The sequence below is a fragment of the Pogoniulus pusillus genome, chromosome 9 (genome assembly GCF_015220805.1).
Source record: "Pogoniulus pusillus isolate bPogPus1 chromosome 9, bPogPus1.pri, whole genome shotgun sequence".
Lineage (NCBI taxonomy): Eukaryota > Metazoa > Chordata > Aves > Piciformes > Lybiidae > Pogoniulus > Pogoniulus pusillus.
Genome location: NC_087272.1, coordinates 17,084,683 through 17,101,687, shown reverse-complemented (window position 1 = coordinate 17,101,687; position 17,005 = coordinate 17,084,683). Strand labels below are relative to the sequence as shown.

The window sequence follows — 17,005 nt, the reverse complement described above, 5'->3', positions numbered from 1 at the left end:
AGTAAGGAAAAAGTGCCACAGAAACATTCTGCTCTGCTAGAAGATGATAAACTCGGCTTCTCAAATTCATGTTACTTAAGGACAGATAATCCAAATTAATTGTTTGGGATGCTGTGAGAGTCTAAATCATCTCTCCCTTGCTCAAATCAACAAAGATAAAAATTGCCTTTGTTAACTTCCCAGACTCAGACCAGATTCCTGGCCAAAAGTTCAGGGATGCAAGTCAACAGAGACACAGTACCTTTGTGGACTTCCCAGACCTCAGCCTGGCTTGAATGCCCAGGATGTGCACGCCTTACATCAGCTAACCCGAAGAGAAAAGGCTTATGTGTATTTGGGTTATGGACAGATAAGCAGCATAGGGAGGGGGCAGAGGCCCTCCCCAGTGCTGCCAGACCCCTGAGAATGCATGAATACACAGGACAATTCCCCGGGCCCCTGTACCTGGACACCAGTTTAAAAACCTGTATAAAAAGACATGAGCAATGCCTGCCAAAAGGAGTACCTCTAGAAGAGCACCTCCACCAGAAGAGCTGACAAACTCCACGGAAGAATATCCCTGGGCTATGCACACATCTCTCTACCCTTCTTTCTCCCTCTGTTCAACTTTATCCTTTAATTTCACAACACGGTAATCTATAAGAACAGGTCTTGCTCCTCTGGATATTGTTAATCTCTATTCTCTGGACCTTGACAGATGCCACCATGCTGGTCTTCAATTCTTAATCTTTGTCTTTCAACATGTCTGACAACACAGTGACTTATAAACAATATTTCTGAAGGAAAGAACTTATTTCTCAGATCCAGAATTTAGTAAAATCAATCAATATGACTAAACATCTTGATGTTTTCTTTTGTCATCTAAGCCTCGCTTCACTATTCCTAGCTCACCAAATCAACTTAAATTGACTTTAATTTCATTACTGAACGGGAGAAATCCACTCATTTACCAATGTCTTCCTCTACCTGTCCATCCAGGCATCAGGCATTCTGTATTATTTTTATGCTAACATCCCATTTCTTAAATTTAGCACTTACAACCAGTCTGGAAAAATGAAATATTTTAACTTGAGTGGAATCAGAGTACTCAAAACCTGCATTTTCATTCTGTCATTTTATTTTCTCTTGGTTTGTCCACTACTGGACTCCTACTTGTAAACAACTGCCTGGCAATGGTTAGTATCAAGCAAGAAGGTGTGTAACAAAAATTCAAAATTCAACTAAGATGGGTGCCACTGGAGTTTCAGAAGTACTTAGGTGTCTAATTTCCCATGTTTTCATCTTTAGTGACTTTACTGCTGTGGACGTTCTTGCCCTGTTTGTTGGAGAGCTAGAAATGCTGACAAGCCTACTCTCTGCTGCTGTATAGAGATTTGCAGGAGGATATGTGATCAGCATATCCAAGACATCTTTAATCTAAGGAGTTCAATACCAGCAGCTGTGAAACAGAAGGTAAGCATTTTAGACAGTCATCTGCATAGGCATCCATACAGATGAATGAGCTTTTGAAGAATAGATGGAAATCCATATTGCTGTACTTTCACTAAAATTGATGAAGCTTTCACACCTTCTAAACATGGCACTGAAACGCAATACATCAATACCTACAATTGGACCTAGAAAGCCTCAAACAACCCTTCCAAACAACTGACAGGGAGGGGGAGGCAAAAGAGAAAAATACTTATACACCATTTCCTGTCCAAAATGATAATGTAACAAACCAGAATCGATCTTGTTTCAGCACTGACATGGTGAAGCTATGTACCTCACGTATTCAGAGTGCTGTCTCTCAGAAGTAAAATGACCTATAAAAATCTTGAGATCTAAATCTTTACCCTGCTGAGACATGGTACTACAGAGATGGATGCTCACAGTACTATATGCTTGCAAAGAGCAATATTTATACACTACGTAATTCCCACAGTTTTGTCCTAACTACAAACCTGATTCTAAGATGACTGTTTTAAATGTTGATTCTGACTCACAATGGAAAACAGAAAACTGTGCACGTAAGCAGACCTGAAGAAAAATCCACCTTGTTTTTTGGGGGGGTTTTATTTATAAATTATGATTATTAGTTGTGTTTTGTTTGTTTGTTTTTTAACTGCTGTAAGCTCACAGTGGTCTTAAAACTAGTAAAAGTTTTTCAGAATATTACTCAGTGACTTTTTTCAATATGTCATGTATGCAACTGTTCCTTCAATATCAGCAGTATAGATCTTTATCCCTATATATCTATTTCTGCAACACAAAAAAAATACAGAATAATACTTGCTAACTTCTGTTAGAAGTAACAAAAATTTCAATACATGTGTATAATTTTTTGAATGTATTAAATATCTAGAACCACATAACTTTACACTCCATGTCCAATTGTGTTAGCATCATTTAAAAATGCCCAAACTTTTCTTTTTCTGTCCTGAAGCTATATTAAAATGGCATTAAATTAGATTTGATATTTACAGGACATACCAGATTTGCCATCAACTAGAAAAAATTGACTACAGGAAAACCTATACATGACTAAATCAAATCAATCATAATCACAAATAGTGTCACTTAGCACAGGAGAAAGCTAGGCCCTCTCATGACACAAGCCATGAAAGCACTATTTGTGGACTTCACATATCTACAGGTGCAATATCAGTATCACTCTACACAGCCTTAAAACCATAAATGCATTTTCTTTCCCATCAGATAGCCTACTACTACAACAGTACCGTACAGTGATCCCAATGATGTGCTAGAACTTACTATACTCTGTCCATTCTGGAGGCTCAAAAGAAGTGCTCAGAAGAGGCATAACATAAACAGGCTCCATTTTACTATGGAAAGAATGTCTAGTAATAGACATTACACAAAATTTGCAGGAGGTTTGCCAGTTTTTAAATGTATTTGCTTATTTATCTTTCTGTAGAAACAAAACGCAAAACCCCCATCATTTCTAGATGAGCAATGGAGACAATATTGTTATGTATGGATATTTCCTGCTTAAATTTAAGATCACTTAAATTTGATCAACTATCAGATTACAGGGATTATTTATGCATCTGTAATTTCACACCCAATGAACTGCTGTCATGAATAAAAACATGGTGCCACTATAAAAATGCAAAATTACATACATTATTCTATTGAATAATGTAACTTACATGAGCTTTTTGCCTTTTTTGTTTGTGACAGCAGTACTGCTACTAGTCTTCAATGTGTAGCATAAACGTTCCTCTATTACTGGGCATGGTTAATTTTTAAGTAGCTTCTCAAAGCAGATTTTTGCTGTGTTCACACAGATCCTCCCACTGAAGGCAAACCCTGCTTCGCAGACAATAGTTGACAGATAAAGACATTCAACTCATTGCTTATTCTCTCCCATCAATACTTTAAAAAAAAATATTTCACTCATCAGGAAAATGCAGAAAACATCTCAACAGTTGGATAGGCTGATGTTAAAAAGTGTTTCTGAAAATCTGAGTGCAGGGGAGAACAGTCTTTCTTTAAAGAAACATGAAAGAACATTATTTCTTTAATGAAATTACTTGCTGAGAGAAAAATCACAATTTGTCATGATTAGCAGTAGCCAAAAAGAGACACAACTGCTAGGAATAACTATGAGAAAAACAGAAGGAAAAAAAATACTACATGAAAGAGAAAAAAAAAAAAAAGGCTTTTTGTACCCTTGAATACTCTTCTCTCCTAATCCCAAAAAGGATATAAAATAACTGAAAAAAACCCCAAAGTGACACTTTCCTTATGAACGGGTACACTAGGATTTTTCAACTTGAAAAAGAGGATTTGGAAGCCCACAAAAATCATAGACTATTCACTACCTCTGTTTATGCAAGTACTGGGAGCTTAAATTAACAGATAAAAGGTTTGAAAATCAAAGGTGGTGATTCAACATACAGTGCTATACTGAATTGCATATCTCCTAGTTGGAGGACACTGTGGGTGCAGAAAGTTCTGTGGGTCCAGAGAAAGAGCATGAAAGATTAATTATTGAACATTACTAAATAGAACTATATCAACACTAAATATATAACTATCTAAAGGATACAAAGCTCAGGAGATCCTGGCATCCAAATATAGTCAAAGAGAATACGTTAAGTATGATATCCCCTTACACTGTTTTAATTCCTCTTCATGCATTAGAAGCTTACTTTAGATTCAAGTTATTATGCTACATAGACTCATGTTCAAAACTAAGAAAGCTATCTCATGTTCCAAAATTTCCCAAAAGATAACTATCATTTTTAACAAAACTTATACTGTAAAAATGTCTCCTTACAAAGTGGAATAAAAGAACTAAACTAGATAGACAGATGTAACAACAGAAAAATATACACCCTATTACTGTCAAGTCACACCTCTGCTAGTCTGCTATTTGCAGGGCAAGAAGCAAGGTGAAAATCAACTATTCTGTATGTTTAAACAATCATTTTACCATAGAGAGCATTTCAAGAGTTCAGAAGTTTCCAGTGACAGATTTAACTAGCTAGAGACTCAAGTATGCTTTTTGTTGACCAGAATGGATAAAACCTAATACAACTAGGGATACAGCAAGGCTCCTGCCATATAATGGTTAGAGCATCCCTACAGAAATGAGGAAAATAATTAGATGCTGACTTAATCTGCATATGGTGAGATATAGAAACAGGTTACACAGAGAAATTGTAGAAGTTCCAACCCTGGAATTACGCAAAGCAAGGATAGATGGTGCTTTGAACAATCTGGGAAAGTAGGAGGTGTTTCTTTCGATAACAGGATGGTTGGAATCAAATGATCTTTAAAGTCCCTTCCAACCCAAACCATTCTATGATTCTGGGGAAGTGTGAATATTGCAACAGTGACATGGATTAGTTAACATGACACTGCACCTGAAATACTAACACTGCACTGAGAGATGTGGATATTAGTAGAAGCACAGAGCTGTCTGGATCCTGGATTTATGCTGGTTTGCATTTGAACAGCCAGGAGACAGGGGAAACCTACTTATCAAATAGTGTGACAAATTTTGACATATCTTACATTATTTCAGCACATATGTAGGTTCTCTTTTGAAGCTCTGGGGGCTGTTTCCCAATTAAAACTTTTGCCATATTGATAGGTCTTGGTGTACTATACTATCAGCTATTTTATGGCCTGCAACACTGAAAAAGAGGAGCTTGACTCTGAGATGTCAAAATATACATAATTTGACAGCACAGAAAAAAATAATTCTACAAGGACATGCACATGGATATCTTCTGTGTAATATCCTTCCTTTCTAGATTGCAGACATGTGATGTCTATCTAAAACACACAGACAGATTTGCTACCACAGAAAGCTATGAAAGAAATTCTTTCCAAAAAGCCAACCTGATGTACATGTGTTTATTTTTTTTACTTAAACACACAACCCAATTTTCACAAAAATATTTTGTTACAGAATTCTAACAGATAACTGTATGTGCTAAACAAATAGGTTCTCACCTTTGCTAGCACTGGGGGGGGTTTGAATTACATATTACAGCTCGTTTTGGAAGATTTTTGTTCTATATGCTTTTGGGGTCTGTGTTACTGTCAAGGGCCTAGAGCTTTTGAAAGCTGTTACCAGCTCTATGTGTTTTCTTTAAAACAATGAGAGAGTTGCCTAGCAACATCACACTACACATTTGGTACCCTTCAGTATCTCACATTCCTAACTACTCTGCACATCCTCACAACTTAAAGAGACACTGTTAAGTTAATAATCTTATATGAAAAGTGGATTTACTTCTATCTCATAATTAGGTATAAGAGAAGGAAATTTTACATTATTACTAAAATAATTACCTAAACTTTCTATTATTTTTCCAAATCAGCAGTATCTGTTATCACTTGTGGCCAAGCTGAAGTTTGGCTTTAAAATAATTTAGTAAAAAGTAAACATTCATAAAGAATTTTACTAACATAGATCTTAGAATATTTCTTTTCTCTGATTACATCATTTCTATACCTACCAAAACCATGATATCCATCTTCAAACTCTTTATAAAATAGGGATTTAATGTAAAAAAAGCATTGGTGGTTATTGCTATTAGGAGCCATATGTAATCAACACTAAGAAAGACCTGTAGAGCCTTCAGACTTCATCAGAAATCATAAATGGTTTAAGGTTCTTTACTTACATGCTAAGAAAACCTAGTTATGGAAAAAGGGGGTTAGGGAAAACCTGATTTTATATCACCTGGATATAGAACACCTCTGCAACAGCCATAGAGGAATAAGACTTCTGATATTTTAATATTACTTTGCCTTTAAGAATGATATACCAAGTAAAACCTCAGCAGCAATTCCTATTTAGAAAGTTCTAAAAAACCTGGGCTTATACACACCAGGAGGGGGAAAACAAAACAGTCCAAACAAAACAAAACTAATTGTTTACATTAGGTCTGTAAACATTTTTTTTTGCATTGATCAAACAACTGTAACTCTAAAACACACTACTTTGAAATGTTTTATTGCAAATTCCATAGTAAAAGTGTTCATATTTACTGTGAAGCTGGTCTTTAGTCTGACCTTTATGTTAGTCATTACATAGAGTGGTAGTCCTCTGGTTTCAGTTATTCACCATTCTTGCCTCTTCCTCATTCATTTCCATTCTTTCCTCCTTTTATAAATGTATCCATTTATACCTTTCACCTTATATCTTGTGCTTACTAAATAGTGCAGAGCATATGTGCATAAAAAATTACTAAGCCTGATTATTATTATTGAAAAATCTTATTACTGAAAGCATACTGGTTATAATCACAGAAAAATTGTGACTAGCTACTTTGGATGTGTCTCTTGGTACATCCTTTCCTGGAGACTTTTGACAACTATCAGGTATCACATTAAGTCATCACACCACTGTAACCCAACATATGTAAGGGTATACTTCAAACAGAAATTTCACAGTAACTAATGGCTTCCCACAATCAGTATTTATTTCAATTTATTGGAAATAAGTCTTTAAAAATATTCTCTTACTGCAAGGAAATTCCTGAACCAGTTCTAAAACAAGGTCTTTGAAGATAATCCAGAGCAGAAACACGACAAGGGAAAGGTATTAAGAAAAACAGAGTAAAAAATCAGTAGAAAACATGAGGAAGACAGATCTACTCAAGAGTGAAGCAAAATGATATACTGTAGATGAAAGAAAATAAACTAAATCTACAGAGAGGGAAAAATGGAAGATGTAAATCATCATCATGAATGGCAACATCAATTCTAGCTTTTTTTCTAGCACATAATTCTGTCCTTTTATTTTGTTCTTTTTTTCAGCTGCACCAAAAGCACAAGACATGGTAAAAATATGCAGAATAGCCTTCAAAGATAATAAACATACTGGCAGGTATGTTAAAGCATTTTCTTCCCTTTTTTTCCATGCACTATTACATGATGAAAGTTTGATTTGTATCCAGCAGAGATTTCAAATAAATGTACAAGTAACATAATGTAAATGTATATGCAAATCTGGAGAGTAGCCAGTAAAATATTAAATCTGTAACTGTTCAAAACTTGTAGGGTCCCTCTAAAAGAGAGCAGAACAATTATATAGTATAGGCAGAAACACACACATTTACACATTTGTGAAGTTGGGAGTCATTACTCTTGTATTTCAATGTGTAATTCCATTTGGGGAAATATTTGATTCCAGATTTTCATAGTCTTTAGCTATGATTTGAGGCCAATTGAATCAAAGGGCACAGATACACAAGCACACTGTTTACCATCTACCTAAGGCATGGGCTTAAACAGGATACATTTATTGGTGTATATGGGAGAAAGTATTTGGTTTGTATCCAGACTCACAGCCTACTTAGTGGCCAGAAGAATTTTGATGTAGGTATTTGGTTCTAAACAATTGTCTTTTTACAGGCAATTATTACATTGTAGCAATGCAACATAATAAAAGAAAATACAAGATGGTAATACATAGCTACAAATATAAGAGTAAAGCATGTCACATATATCATTCACAGTAATTTTGTCTCTAAACGGACTCATTCTGTAATACTACACATACTACATCTTTTCTCCTCCCTTTAGTGATCAAAAATTATGCTATGAATAGCAATGTTTAAATATAGCCTCATTAATGAACTGAAATTAATGGAAAAAAATCAAGATCTACTTAGTTGCCATAAAAGTGAGTCAGCTACAAGAGATAATACAGGTACTTAATTTGAACTAAATACTAAATGGCAGAAACTAAAAACCCAGCCCTTTTAAAAAATGGTCATTTCCCAGCTCATTTATAAATACAAGGAGACACAGTTGATCCTGCTAATTTTCTGAGGGCAAAAATATCATCTGGAAAATAATGGCAAAAATCTGTTTTATGTGCATATGATATGGAAGCACTTGACACTGAGGGATTATATCACACTACATCAAATTAGGTCAGTAAAATGAATCCAGATGGCAGAAGATGAGGAAATGATTGAAGCTTTTGAAGTGCAACATCATATTAAAGTGCCACAGAAGTTCAGAAAGTAAGGACGGCAACACTTGTAACTTCAGATAGCATAGGAAAAATTAATATTAGCATATTTAGTTATGTATCAAAGGTAATTGCATGCTATCTGGAGAACAGAAAGACACGAGGGAAAGGGTAAAGGAAAAGGTTAAAATCCAATATAAAATTCAAGACTAATTCTGACAGAAGCCGCAGCAGCAATGACAAATGGATGGGTGCTACATGCAGGAAAATTCAAGGATAGATCATAAGATTAGACAGCTGTAAAGTAAGAAAACCCCTTTTTCATTTTTCTAGTCAATGCATTCTGTAGAGCATAACTGTATCTCTATTACTGATGCTATATTCAGCCTTCTCTTAAAGTTTAGCAACTATGAATTCTATCACTAGTTTGTCGTCCTGCCTCTTCTCATTTCCCCTTCAATATTTTCTTTTATTTCACAAATGATATGTGTTTCATCACAAACTCTCACAGCCTTGGTAGGACTGAGTGGCTCCAAGACTAGCTTCTAATACAAATCCATTCAATTTGTATTTACTTAAAACATCATTGCTCATTTATCAAGCTGAAATTGCTCCATTATATTGGAAATAAATTAACATAGCTGAGCTCAAGAGATTTTCTGCACCCTGGTGGATATTTATCTATGCAATAACTCTTACTCTAAAGGTTGAGTTCCTCATTTGTTATGTTGGTGGATTTTAGTAAAATATATGACGGAAAAAAATCAGAAATCATTACATCTGTAGTCAGAAAAATATAGCTAATCCAAGTCTACCTTTAATAGTTAGATTTGTTTGGTTGTTCTTTTGTTGGTTGGTTGTTTCTCGTTGGTTGGGTTTTTTTGGTGCTTGGTTTTGGGGGGGTGGGTGTTGTTTTGTTCTTATCAAGACAGTTGTAGAACTAGCACATAATTTTATTTCCTCTTTTTCCCCAGAAATAAACTAATAAATGCTAGTCATCTTTCTGAAAGAAAGTTTGTGGTATAAATCCTGACCAGAGGGAAAGGTTTTTCTACACCTTTGAATAAGGATTTAATGAGGAGTTTTTTTCTTTTTGGTTAGCTCTAAATGTGGGAACATTGAATTGCTCAGTGTGTTGGCTGCCATAGATCCTATTATGTCTTTTAAAGCATGTATGGGAACCTTTTTGTCCCACACAGTATTCCTAATACCCACACATAATTCCAAATTTTAATCTTCTGATCTTAACCTCTCAGTGTCAGAACAGTGTCATGTTTGATCAAAATGAATGATTGCCACTACAGATGCATTTACACTTAAAGAATCTGGGAAAGTCCTTCTTAGCGGTGACCAACTGGGCTATATACAATAATTCAGTTTCTTTTTTGCCCATGTACTATGGCATCTACTATCTTTTGTTAGTTCACTTATAAACCAAACTTGTGACTGTGAAGTAAAATTTAAGGCTAGAGAATAAGCTTATACTAATTCTACAATCACTGAAAAGCTTAGGAGAATTCCACTTACTGCAATGAGAATTAATCTTTCCCTCTGGAGCAGACTCCAAAATTTAATTATTATTGGCAGATTTGGCTTAATTATGTTTTTCTGGCTAAAATTATTATCTCTGTGATGCTTCTCTCTTTTCTTATATAGTTTACTAGTACCAAATGTGGAACTCAATCTTTAAAGCAACTTATTGCATAGATAAATGTACACCAGGGTGCAGAAAAGCCCTTGGTGTGAATGAAACTCATTATGCACTGGCAAGAAGTAAACTATAGAGACTAACATTCCATGCTTCCAACACTGGCACACAACAGGCTCTAAGTTTCCAATATTTCTGCTCGGCAAATGTACATTTCTTGCCTTGAAACTCGTTTTGGAATACTTCAGGTGAAGGCCAAAAATATCTCTTAGAATGAAAAGAGTGAAACAGTCAAGAACAGAGATTAACAAAGCAGTGAGCAACAAGATAAGTTGCAAAGGTTCATTGACTTTGGTTACCTCTGCAGTGAAATAAGCACAATTTAAAAGCAGTCAGTGTTACAGACTGGCAGAAGAGGTGAGGTATGCTAACAGATTTTATTCTGCTGTAATACGACATAATAAACTGAAAAGCAGTAGCCTCTCCTTTCCCATAATTTATAGGTGTTTTACAAGGAAACAGCCAAGCTCATTCACTAACAAAATTCAGAGGCTACCTTCAAGACTGTTCAAGAGACTACTACCAGAATTACCATTTGAGAAGAATGTGTTGGACGGTGTTATGAGAGAGACTAAACACTTAATACAGGTATGTCTATTTGAATAAGTGCCATGATTGGGATAGATTTGCAGTGGATCTTAAGTATTTTAAATTCTCTTGAAGACAATAGTGCTTTTAAATATAATATTTGTTCTATCAAAGACATTGCATTATCTCTTAAGTCTCTTCACATAGTGTCTATAGTATTGATTTTTCTTCATGATTTTATTTCATCAACTCCTTTTGAGGACCAGAGAACATAGAATTGTTGTGTTAGATCAAGCAGTATAGTCCTTCCCACTGCCAGGATGAATTACACAGTGCAATATACATGTGCCCTGAGACATATAATTGCAAAGACAGCACTTCCTACCTGAGGGAAAAAACAACCTGCAGACCAAGACAAACATCCTTTCTAGAGAACCAGAGTAGCAGAAACTGCACATACTGCCATATCATGTGCACTCTTCAAAAATTATTTTTTATCTACAGGAATTGGAATATAAATACCTGAATTTTTGTTTCCTAGTTTATCCTAATACACAATAGAAAACAAGTGGCATAGTGAATATGTAAGTTTTTTCTGACATTTCCCTATCTCTATCTGCAAAGAATAGGGCCTCGGGTTTCTTCAGATAGTATGCAGCAGTGCCTAAGAACAGATGCTGAAGCACCGTTACAATCATCATTAGTGTTATTTACTTTCCTGCTGAAAGACATTGACAGAATCTATGCATTTCAAATAACAAAAATATTTAAAATTATTTCTTGAAGCACATGGATTTTAAATGCTCATAGCCAGATGGTACCATCTCACATGTCACAGAGAGATGAAATATTTTGCCTTACAGACTGCAAACTACAACCATCCACACAAAGCTTTTTAAATTTAAGAATGGATTCTATATATATATATTATCATATATATGTGCATACATATGTATACACACACACAAATTTCTTCCTCATGAACAGAAACTGATGAAATAAATGTGCACTTTCTATTTAAAAAAAAGACAAAACTAAATTTTCTAAATTCTGAATTTCTAATTCCTTCAATTTTCTAATAAAACTGAAAGATAGGCCCCTGACTGATTGGGAATTTTGTTACACTTGAGCTGCAGTCAACATGTGTTACTCTGGCTGCCTTTTTATGATATTAAAAAAAAAAATGCCAAGAATGTGCTCTAAGTCTGTAAACACATTTATCCTGGAATCTGTGCACTGGAACAGATAACACTGTGATAGACTCCCATAATTTCTGGGATTATACTTGAGTTCTTTGTGTGTGCTGGCTAGAAAGTAACTGTTTTGCAGTAATTTCAGTCAATGTCAAGTAACAGTGTATCTCTCCCTATATTTGATGGGGTTTTTTTTCAGCCGTGGAAAGCTTTAGATGGGTAATTGGAGTAGCCTAAACAAGTCTCTAATTTTTTTCAAGGGAGATTTTGCCATTCATCATTTAGGAGATATTTCATCTTCATGCTTAATTATACTTGGGACAAAGTCTGGTCATCTGCCACAATAAATGCATTCAAGGATTTTAGGGGGACAGAAGATAAGTAGGAATATGATAACTAACATCACAAAGTCTACAAGTTCAATACAGCATTCTGCCAGTTTATTCTTAATTCTCTGTTAAAGCAAGCAACACCACCTTTTAAGCAGTATGTTCCTATATTGCTTTTTGAGTGATATCACACCAGTGTTTCACTTACAGTTCTACTGCCATGTTTTAATTAACTACTGCTCTGAGCAAAGATAGTAAGGAGAGTTCTAAACTTAATTCACTGCTTTAAGTGAATCAACTCACCATATTAGCCAACTCATTAGCAAAGCTGCTGTTTTGTAACTGACATACACTGCACGTGCAATGAAATTTAGCATGAAATAAACAAAGCATCACAGCACACCAGATTTAAAGAAAGGAATTTTGAAGCTTTAACAGTAGATATTAACAAAGTGCAAGTAAACACTCAACAACAAAATTACAGTTTCAATGAACTGTATCAAGCCCTTTCTAAGGAAAAGTCCATTAGCACTTAGTTTGTAATTGCGTATCTCCATGCCATCTTAATTAGTAGCAGATAATTTTTGGTTCAGCTTATTAGTTTCTCAGCATGACTGATTTTAGTTTATACTAATTCAAGATAACTCAGTGATACCTCCTTCAGATCGGTTATAATTCAGTTCTTTAATTACAGTACATTGCTCCAGCCAGTAAGAAATAAATCCAGGAGTACTATAGGTGTAGACACTGAAAGTGCATGCAGCAAATTTTTTGTTGAAGTGCTACAGAGAAAACAAACTGTCAGTTAAGATGTTAGAAACGTTTTGACATGGTTTCTAAACAAAGCATACAGAACAAACAACACAACACAAAAAAACCTGCTTGGTTCAATGCTTCATGGCAAACTGGGAACCCAGCCCAAAATTCACTGAAAGATTTGTATATTTTTTTTGTATGAACTTGGGCCAAACTCTGTGGTTTCATACCAAAACCAGTAAGATTTTGTGAGTTTTGTATGTATTCAAGGGTGACATTGGGTGAAAGCAATATTTTTCTTAAGAGTTCTGGGACCCAGCTAAATCCACAAAGTAAAACTCCATGAACATAAAGGCAAGCAGATTAACATTGTGTGGAATTTTTTTTTTTTTTTGGGGGGGGTGGTGTTTTGGTTGTTTGAGGGTTTTTTTGTTTGGTTTGGTTGTTTGTTTGTTTTTCCATGTATAAAACCAACAAGTTGTTCATGGCTCAGATCATTCAACAGTAATAAAATATCAAGGAGTGGGTTCAAAAGTCTTGTGGTCTTCGAAAAACCTTATGCTCTTAAAGGGCTTAGTTGAAACTGTTGCAAGCACATTATGTGGGCTACACTATTTACGTTGTAGTGTTACTTTCATAGACTGCTCAAAATGCTAAGAAAATAGTTGAATTACAAGAGGATGTTTTACATCTAACTGGAAATATTTGCTACCACTCCATCCTGACTGAAGTAAAAGTTTCTAAAGTTAGCTGAGCTACTATAACTTCCTACAGACAAGATAGGAACATAAAGGAATACTAAGACTAGAATGAGATTAAGAGAAAGTGACAGACTTCGATTAGCAAGTACTTTTTGTCTTCCACCTACTAAGAAAGGATTGTAAAATGGCAGCTCAATTTTAAGAAATCAAAAGGACAGAACGTATGGCCTCTATTTTACCTACAGAATAGTGCAAGATTAAGGTCAAGAAAGACTCATTTCATGCTCATAAGGGCATGTGCTTTGAAGTGTGATATACTATGAAGAAGTATTCCAAAACTAATTCATGGATACAAGGAGTATCAATTGTAACAGATTCAATCCAATTGATTAAAAAAAAACAACCAAAAAAACCAACACAAAACCAAAACAAAACAGCATTATTACTAAGACTACAGAAATACAATAGCTCTCAGACTGAATTTGCATGCAGAGTCTGAATATGTACTAGAGTGCACAACTCTGTTAAATTAGGAGACTTCTGCTATAAGGGGAATAGGGGTAGTATTAAACTACTAACTTCAGTTTTCAACTCTAGAAAACATCATCTTCATTAACTGAGGTCAAAATATGGCTGTTAATCAATTTTAAAACTAAACTCTTAAAGAGTTTGTTGCCTCATCTTTGTCAATCTGCATTAAGAAGCCAGCTATTACTTGATTGCTGTCACTAAGTACTGGATAAGGAGAGAATAACTTGAAGCACACTGAGATAAATTATATGTTTCAGAGGCAATGGGTGTGGTAGGCTTAATTTTCAAGTACTGTATCAAACTGCTGATGAATTCTCAGAGCTATAAGTAGTACTCTTTGAAAAGTCGTGGCAAACAGCAAGAGTGCAAAAAGGAGAAAATAAGGGTATAAAAAAGTAAATAATTGGAATATGTTAAACTATTGATAAACTAAAAACAGTGAAATGGAAGACTTACAACAGACCTGTTAATAATAAATCTTAAAACTTCTACTCTAATTTTATTCTACAGTTAGGCAGAATAGATGGAGAAAAAGCCAAAGATGTTAAATTTTAAACGTATTCAAAGTTTCTTTTAAGTGTTTCTCTTTGCATTCCCATAGGCAGCCTACAGAAAAAAGCTTCTGTACAGACTCTGCAGATCTGTCTGGACATTTTCCCAAATGAAAGGACACTGACAGGATCTAAAAGTGAATGACAACATTAGAATTTAAAATTATATTGATAAATCAGAAAAACTGAAGTTGCATTAGACAGAAATAAACCACAAAGAACAAGACCTTCTAGGTAGGTGGTATTTCCATAAGAAATGGAATAGGCTTTTGTCACGAAATCTGAACAAAACTATACTGTGACACTGGAATAAGCACAAACATAATATCCATACTTAGGAATAGTAGCATAACCTACATGAATTGAGGCAGCAGATTCTCTTAACTTTACCTGGAACTAGTAAAGATTCAGTTGGAATACTATGCTCTTCTTCAGATGGAAAATTAGTACCTAACTAGAAAGACTTATGAGCAAAGTTTAAGTAGATTGGAAGTATTTGAATGATTTCTCCATAGAGATTGTAGGATCTCTGCCACTGAAAGTCTTTGCATACAAAGCAAACCACTTCCCCTTAAGAATTACAGAGAGAGTTACTCTTTATTGGAAGAGGGAAACAGGCTAAACAAGAACTTCAGTCTAATATCTAGAGTTAAAAATGCAATTTTCATTATTCATTGGAACAAGGATTATACAACCTCCTCCTTTCTTCCTTCGCTTTAAACATATAATGACGACTATTAGCCCATTCAACACTGAGCCACTCCTGAGTGAAGAAACTAGATGCTAAAATAATGTTTTATATTGGAAAATATTATAATTAGATACATACAATGATAGCTGCCTTAGAACTAAAATGGTATAGATTAATTTTCTTGTTCTTGACCAACGTGCATAGCATAACATTACTAAGTCTTCTAAGGTCATGTATTTAGTACTACCAGCCAGCAATTAATTACAATCACCAACGCACATAATGGCAATGGGATTACTCAAGTTTGCAATTATATTATATTGTTGTGTCTTCATTTAAGCTGGCTCTAGATGAGTAACTAAGAGATGAATAACTATTACTCTGCTTGCCTGGAAAGGAGAGGGAAAAATTAAAGTGAGAATAAGACAAAAGGAAATCAAATATATGTTTAATAACAATCAAAACTATATTGTCTGTAGCTGACAAAGAAAGAAGGATTCAGCACAAGATTGGTGGCATGTCAAGAACTAAATTTACATCGAGGTTAAATTTACATTGAGGTAGATATTTCTGAAAAACCACTGCAGGATCAAGCAAAGAAACTTTTAGAAAAAAAACATAGGAAAGCTGTGTCTGTCTGCTCATGGTGTCTATGACTTAAACTCATGAACTTGCAAATTTCTTATGCACAGTGGCACTAGCAGGCGTCATACTGCTGTTAGCCTAAGAGTGTTAAAAAAAGAGACAAACACTCTAATCTACTACAGAAAATAGTAGGTTTAATGGTGAAAGGTGCATAGCTTACAAGAGCAGGATATATACATACACACATACATATATGCAAGTGCAGAGGAGGGCAACAAAGCTAGTCAAGGGCCTGGAAAATAAATCTTATGAAGAGCGACTGAAGGAGCTGGTTAGTTTGCTGTCTAGAGCTACCGGAACAGACATTGTGGAAAGGCTGCTGGTGGTCTATTCTTGCAGGTAAATAGCAACAAGAGGTAGTGGCTTCAAACTGTGACTGGGTAAGTTTAGACTGGATATTAGGAAACATTTTTTCACAGAAAGAGTGGGCCATCACTGGCATGGGAGGGGGTTGAATCACCAACCCTGGATATGTTTAATAGTCATTTGGAAGCAGGGCTTGAGGATATGGTTTAAGACTGAACTTTGAAGAGTAGGGATAAAGGTTGAATTTGATGATCCTAGGGGTCTTTTCCAACTGGAATGTTTCTGTGATGATACTCATGCTTAAGGAGCTGCAGGAGAGACTGTCATGCTGTAAGATTGGGCGCTATTAAAATACGTGGATAGATGTACAATTGTGACACCTTTAAAAAAAGACTTATATCAGAACAGACTTATGTAGAAAACATATTTTAAAGACTATGCTTCTGACAGCAAAAAGTTTAACTTCTTCACTGGGTGTCCTATCAATGATGGAGGGCTGTAAGAATGATTAAGGGACTGGAGCATATGTCTTATGAGGAAAGGCTGAGAGATCTGGGGCTGTTTATTCTGGAGAAGACAAGACTGAGAGGAGATTTATTAAATGTTCATAAATATCTGAG

At 35.1% G+C, this 17,005-nt stretch overlaps 1 long non-coding RNA gene across 1 annotated transcript in view; it reads right to left on the bottom strand.

Annotated features, from left to right (window-relative positions):
- Window positions 1–17,005, bottom strand: part of LOC135178127 (uncharacterized) — a 56,586-nt gene that overhangs the window by 21,024 nt on the left and 18,557 nt on the right. The gene's annotated exons all lie outside the window — the stretch shown is intronic.